We start from the raw sequence: 7,761 nt of genomic DNA, 5'->3' as shown, positions 1-7,761 counted from the left end.
CCCCGCACCGATTTGAGGCGGTTCTTTCGGTTTAGGGGTACCACGGGCATTTCGCGTGTCTGGATTTCACAGGAAGTGGGAGTTTTCACACGCATTGTAATTTCGGAATAGCAAGGCGCGGGTTGAGATAGAGGGAGTTGTCGGAGCACAACGAGACAAAGATATATCTTAAATATTTCTCGCTAACAAGGCGCGGATTGAAGAGGCGGGAGTTTCGCAGCATGATAGACAGAGACGCTAACTTGAATTTTCGGCATAACAAGGCGCGACTTTAAATTTCGGAAGAACAAGCTTAACGTGTATCCAAAAAAAAGACAATTTTCACCTCAACACGCACAACACACACACAAACACCAGTTAGACTAGAGTAAGGTTGATGAGGACATGACTACCTTGGATATGACCAAAAATATTGCATATATGCATATTTGTCAGGTGATTTCTAGTGCAAACTATTCAATAATCTATTTATGTTATCCAGAACAAAAATACTTCACACACTTTTGTGTTTTGTCTAATTGCAGGTGTATGGGACATTTGTACAATCCACATATGAAGATAAGGAAGAAAGAGATGTTTATTTGCTGTCCAAAAAGTTCTCTCACGTCACTTTTGGCCCAAGAGAAGATAGAGTCCAAGTCTCTCACGTTCTGGATTCAGATTCGGACTGCACAGACATACCTCACTCAAAATGCACACAAGTTTTTCATACGGACTCCGAATTGGGTGATTCTTTTTTTGTTGGAAACTAGATTTCGTGCACTTTCCAACCCAATTGGAATCACCTTCAAATTCGTCCGGAGCGTTGAGTTGTGGACGAAACAATCTGATGCTGCAGCAGAATCCGAGTCAAACTACAAGTCCAAAGGTGTTACATCACCTCCACTTGGGCCCATTGGCCTTGTACGACCTAGATTTAGTTTTAGGCTGCCTTGGGACATCCTCCCACCTCCTTGGCCGCCACCCCTTGCTCCTATATAAGTTGGTCCATCTAGTAGCTTTTCCTTGGGATTTCTTTAGTTAAAAGTTAGCCATTGCAACTTCGTGTACTTCGTTTGTGTCCAACGACCAGACCAAGACCGTTTACGGATCCCCACCTTTATCAATACTTCATATATACTCGCAATATTCAGATTGCTTTTATCATATTCTTGCTTGTTCTTCGATTGCTTGCAGGAATAGACCTTCGTGGTCAGGTTGACTGTGCTCCGGCGTGGTCAATAACCTCTCGGAGTTGGTTTAGCGATTGCTAAGGCGCAACGTCGTGCACGTTTGTAGTCGGATCGTCAAAGTCATCTCCACCAAATCGATTGTTATCATCTCATCGAAAGATCGGGACACCCCGCCTCTATCAAGTGGTATCAGTTTTCAGGTTGCTCGATGAGAATTTCCAGTTTTTCTTAGATTAGATTTATTTTCTTACCTATTGTCCAAGAAAAAGCCACAAAAAAAAGTTAGATCTGTCCATCCTTTATCCAAGCCAGTCTGAGCCTTTGCAATTTTCTATTCATTGCTTGCATAGTTGAATTATCGGTTGCATCGTCGTGTCAGTTGCTGGTCTTAGTGTCTAGTTCGTTTAGAGTTTCGAGTTCTGTTCACATTAGTCACGCCACCGCTGCATCATTATCTCTTCCGCTGTCCACCAGCCATCCATCAATTTCCACCACGTGCTACCCACCATCCATTGTCATAATAATAGTTGAGATCGTTCACATCTTCACTTGATCCAATCTGCATCTTATCTAGTTTGTTTTGGAAAGAGGGAGAAAAAAAGAGAGAAAAAAAAGAGAGAAAAAAAAAGGAAAAAAAGTCAGAGAAAAAAAAGGAGAGAAAGAAAAAAAAAAGTGTGAGGAAAAAAAAGAGAGAAGAAAAAAAAACAAAAAAATGGCACAAACTTTTTCAGAGGAAAGTTGAAGACAAAGTTGTTGATATATCCTGCTTGGCTGTTGTTTCACCTCATTATCTTCACTGCTGTTGTGATCTTCACTTATATCTTGTTGTCAAGAGCTACTTAGTATCCTTCATTGATGCTAGTTGTGCTACGCCGTGACCTCATTAGTGTTCTAGGCTCGCGTCTCTAGTTCGGTCTAGCCTAGGACCAGCACAGTACCGTCGTTGAGCGTTTATTCAACATTGCATCTTTGAATTGATTATTGCTAATCTTTTGCTACCATATATAGCCAACCCAGCTCCACATATTTCTACACCGTGTATACGTACGCTCCCCTGGCAATCGCTTTACTCAATATTCGGAGTTACTTGACACCGCTGGTTGCCGATCACCGCCTGCTGCATGGTAAGAACTTGTAAGACATTGATATTTGCTTTACTGTGAGCGTTTTACCACCACATCCTAGTAGTTATAGGAACATTATTTTTGGGTTTTGTTTCTTGTTCTACTAATCATGACAGGATCCAGAGTCAATTCATGGGCTTTGTCGATCGCGGGAGACGTGCCACCACCTTTGCAAATACCACAACCGTCACGAGAGGTGCACAAACATCCAAATGCACATGATCAGGTTAATGTATCTATACCACCATTTAATGGCCATTTTAAACCTGCTTTATATATTGAATGGGAGTTCGACATAAAAAATATATTTGCTTCCCATAATTTCAACGAACATAAAAAGGTTAAGGTTGCGGTTGGTTCTTTCACTGGTTATGCTTGTGTTTGGTGGAGTGAATATTGTCGGTTACACCCTGATTATATACCTACTACTTGGGATGATTTGAAACTTGCCATGCGACATACTTTCGTCCCTGCTTATTATACTCGTGACATGATTAAGAAGTTGCAACACTTAAAACAAGGTAGTGAAACTGTAACAAAATATTATGATGATTTACAAACTACCTTGTTGCATTCCTCTTTAGAAGAAAGTGAAGATGATTTTATGGATAGATTTTGGGGAGGATTAAACCGTGATATTCAAGAGATACTAATTCATGAAGAGTGTTATCCTATGGACCATTTGTTTCATCTTGCTTGCAAAGCTGAACAGGAAATAAAACGACGTGTTGGCCACGAGAACAAGCGCACGGTGCACATTCCAAGAGTTGATATGATTGTTCCTTCAACTACTAGGCATACTATGACAACCACATCCGTTGTTGTCAGGACTACATCACCTCCACCATGTGACACATCGCCCCCGAGAGTGGCTACATCATCTGAGTTGATCATAAGAGGTAATGACAAAGGTACTGATCTTCCATCTCTACCTGAGAATGATGAATGCCTTGTCAATTTGAATGCACCATCTGATGAGCTACCCACTACTTTGATCACACCACCTATTTTAGAGGACTACGTTGATAATTTGACTTTGCCATGTGATCAAACAACTGAAATACCAACAATTTTGAGTGCACCCATTGAATTAACTATTGATGCAAAAGAACCAATGTTTAATCATTTTGATATGACCTCTAATCTTGGTGATGATTCTGTGTTGAATGACTTATTGCATGTTTGCTTATTTAAGCATGTTGTAGCATGTAAATTTGATGCAAGTAAGGTTTATTCACCAATGTTGGGATGGTTTAATGATGAACATTGTCAATCTTTTGAAATGAATAAGAGCTTCACTTATATGTGCAAACTGAGTTACAATATTTTCATGCCTTCTACTTCTTGTGCTAATTTTTTGGCTTTAACTATGCAAGTTACTCATCTACTCATGTGTCATATATGCAAAAATCAAGGGAAGTAAAAATGGATGACATATACATATACAACATGTACACCTTGTCTCTTTTGTTAGCCACATTTCAGATTAAGCAACGCCGAGGACGGCTTTATTTTCAAGAAGGGGAGGATGATGAGGACATGACTACCTTGGATATGACCAAAAATATTGCATATATGCATATTTGTCAGGTGATTTCTAGTGCAAACTATTCAATAATCTATTTATGTTATCCAGAACAAAAATACTTCACACACTTTTGTGTTTTGTCTAATTGCAGGTGTATGGGACGTTTGTACAATCCACATATGAAGATAAGGAAGAAAGAGATGTTTATTTGCTGTCCAAAAAATTCTCTCACGTCACTTTTGGCCCAAGAGAAGATAGAGTCCAAGTCTCTCACGTTCTGGATTCAGATTCGGACTGCACAGACATACCTGACTCAAAACGCACACAAGTTTTTCATACGGACTCCGAATTGGGTGATTCTTTTTTTGTTGGAAACTAGATTTCGTGCACTTTCCAACCCAATTGGAATCACCTTCAAATTCGTCCGGAGCGTTGAGTTGTGGACGAAACAATCTGATGCTGCAGCAGAATCCGAGTCAAACTACAAGTCCAAAGGTGTTACATCACCTCCACTTGGGCCCATTGGCCTTGTACGACCTAGATTTAGTTTTAGGCTGCCTTGGGACGTCCTCCCACCTCCTTGGCCGCCACCCCTTGCTCCTATATAAGTAGATCCATCTAGTAGCTTTTCCTTGGGATTTGTTTAGTTAAAAGTTAGCCAACGCAACTTCGTGTACTTCGTTTGTGTCCAACGACCAGACCAAGACCGCTTACGGATCCCCACCATTATCAATACCTCATATATATTTGCAATATTCAGATTGCTTTATCATATTCTTGCTCGTTCAAGAGATGCTTTTATGGATAGATTTTGGGGAGGATTAAACCGTGATATTCAAGAGATACTAATTCATGAAGAGTGTTATCCTATGAACCATTTGTTTCATCTTGCTTGCAAAGCTGAACAGGAAATAAAACGACGTGTTGGCCACGAGGAGAACAAGCGCACGGTGCACATTCCAAGAGTTGATATGATTGTTCCTTCAACTACTAGGCATACTATGACAACCACATCCGTTGTTGTCAGGACTACATCACCTCCACCATGTGACACATCGCCCCCGAGAGTGGCTACATCATCTGAGTTGATCATAAGAGGTAATGACAAAGGTACTGATCTTCCATCTCTACATGAGAATGATGAATGCCTTGTCAATTTGAATGCACCATCTGATGAGCTACCCACTACTTTGATCACACCACCTATTTTAGAGGACTACGTTGATAATTTGACTTTGCCATGTGATCAAACAACTGAAATACCAACAATTTTGAGTGCACCCATGGAATTAACTATTGATGCAAAAGAACCAATGTTTAATCATTTTGATATGACCTCTAATCTTGGTGATGATTCTGTGTTGAATGACTTATTGCATGTTTGCTTATTTAAGCATGTTGTAGCACGTAAATTTGATGCAAGTAAGGTTTATTCACCAATGTTGGGATGGTTTAATGATGAACATTGTCAATCTTTTGAAATGAATAAGAGCTTCACTTATATGTGCAAACTGAGTTGCAATATTTTCATGCCTTCTACTTCTTGTGCTAATGTTTTGGCTTTAGATTTTATGAACTAAGCAAGTTACTCATCTATTCATGTGTCATATATGCAAAAATCAAGGGAAGTAAAAATGGATGACATATACATATACAACATGTACACCATGTCTCTTTTGTTAGCCACATTTCAGATTAAGCAACGCCGAGGACGGCTTTATTTTCAAGAAGGGGAGGATGATGAGGACATGACTACCTTGGATATGACCAAAAATATTGCATATATGCATATTTGTCAGGTGATTTCTAGTGCAAACTATTCAATAATCTATTTATGTTATCCAGAACAAAAATACTTCACACACTTTTGTGTTTTGTCTAATTGCAGGTGTATGGGACATTTGTACAATCCACATATGAAGATAAGGAAGAAAGAGATGTTTATTTGCTGTCCAAAAAGTTCTCTCACGTCACTTTTGGCCCAAGAGAAGATAGAGTCCAAGTCTCTCACGTTCTGGATTCAGATTCGGACTGCACAGACATACCTCACTCAAAACGCACACAAGTTTTTCATACGGACTCCGAATTGGGTGATTCTTTTTTTGTTGGAAACTAGATTTCGTGCACTTTCCAACCCAATTGGAATCACCTTCAAATTCGTCCGGAGCGTTGAGTTGTGGACGAAACAATCTGATGCTGCAGCAGAATCCGAGTCAAACTACAAGTCCAAAGGTGTTACATCACCTCCACTTGGGCACATTGGCCTTGTACGACCTAGATTTAGTTTTAGGCTGCCTTGGGACATCCTCCCACCTCCTTGGCCGCCACCCCTTGCTCCTATATAAGTAGGTCCATCTAGTAGCTTTTCCTTGGGATTTGTTTAGTTAAAAGTTAGCCATTGCAACTTCGTGTACTTCGTTTGTGTCCAACGACCAGACCAAGACCGCTTACGGATCCCCGCCTTTATCAATACTTCATATATACTCGCAATATTCAGATTGCTTTTATCATATTCTTGCTTGTTCTTCGATTGCTTGCAGGAATAGACCTTCGTGGTCAGGTTGACTGTGCTCCGGCGTGGTTAATAACCTCTCGGAGTTGGTTTAGCGATTGCTAAGGCGCAACGTCGTGCACGTTTGTAGTCGGATCGTCAAAGTCGTCTCCACCAAATCGATTGTTATCATCTCATCGAAAGATCGGGACACCCCGCCTCTATCAAAGGTACACGTAAATTGCACGCATGAGATTTGGCAACCAAATTATGAATAAATACCACATTATAGCATGCAAGCTTTGAGTCATATATGCATGATGTAGATGTTCGTTTAATTCTTATAGTTCATTTTATTCAAAATCATCTAGTTTTTATAAGAAAGCTAATCTATTTTAAGATTCATGGAATTGTGCGTTGTAAGACATAAAGTAAAAACAAATAATGGAAAATCATGTAGAAAAACATTTGGGCAATTCTCATACGGAAGATTCTAGAACAAATAAGAAGTGCTTGTGTTTTGATGTTTGTGCATTATGCTTAAGTTCAACCATGGAGTCTTCTAGATTATATATGTGGCGAAATCTGGTGGAATCTAGATGATATCCAACGACCAGTAGTGCTCAATTTTGCAATCTTTGGACCATCGGATTTGCCTCATCCAACGACCATCTTTCAAAGTTAAAGTTACCCGCACACAATATAGATATAGATATGTTTTGCGAAAGCCACCCATCATCTCCAGTTAGAATAGTATGTCCATGCACGGATGCGACGTGGCCAAATGATGTCTGCCATCGGTATCTCAAATTCAAATCAGCCTGACCTTGTTCAATGTGTATACATTACAACATGCTCGTTTCCAAACCACACCGCGCAGATCTCCATTATATTCATGCATGCATGGGTTTCAAACATCAGGATCTCTTATTCAAATATTTGAATTCAACTTTACATTGATTATGACCTCACCTATTCTTTTAGACCCACACATTAGTCTTCTCTTTATAATTGTACCACTAACTTTCTCTCGTGCATGCATGCACACACACTACCAGTCGGCATTATCCATCGCATGCATGCAATCTTTTTCTTCAGGTCGGTCTCCCATGAAGGCACACACCCACACACATCCCCCTCTCCATCATATCGGGCATTCTTTATCTCTCACGCGTGCATGCGCAACGATCGATGTTCCTCTATGTATGTGTGTATATAGCTAGGTCTTTCATAGTTTTCCACCCAAACTGATCAATCGATATATCCAGTGAGGTCTCACCCTCTTTCCCATGTCCACATCGATCAATCTATACCTCTCTATATAGGATTAACATATATAGCTAATACACCCACATTAATAATATATCCAACGTCCCCCTCTCATCATCCATGCCTTCCGCTTCATCTCTCAAACGCGTGCACAATGGCGAAGACAGGGGGCAGTAA

Source organism: Triticum dicoccoides, chromosome 4B (assembly GCF_002162155.2).
Source record: "Triticum dicoccoides isolate Atlit2015 ecotype Zavitan chromosome 4B, WEW_v2.0, whole genome shotgun sequence".
NCBI lineage: Eukaryota > Viridiplantae > Streptophyta > Magnoliopsida > Poales > Poaceae > Triticum > Triticum dicoccoides.
This window is presented reverse-complemented; position numbering follows the sequence as displayed.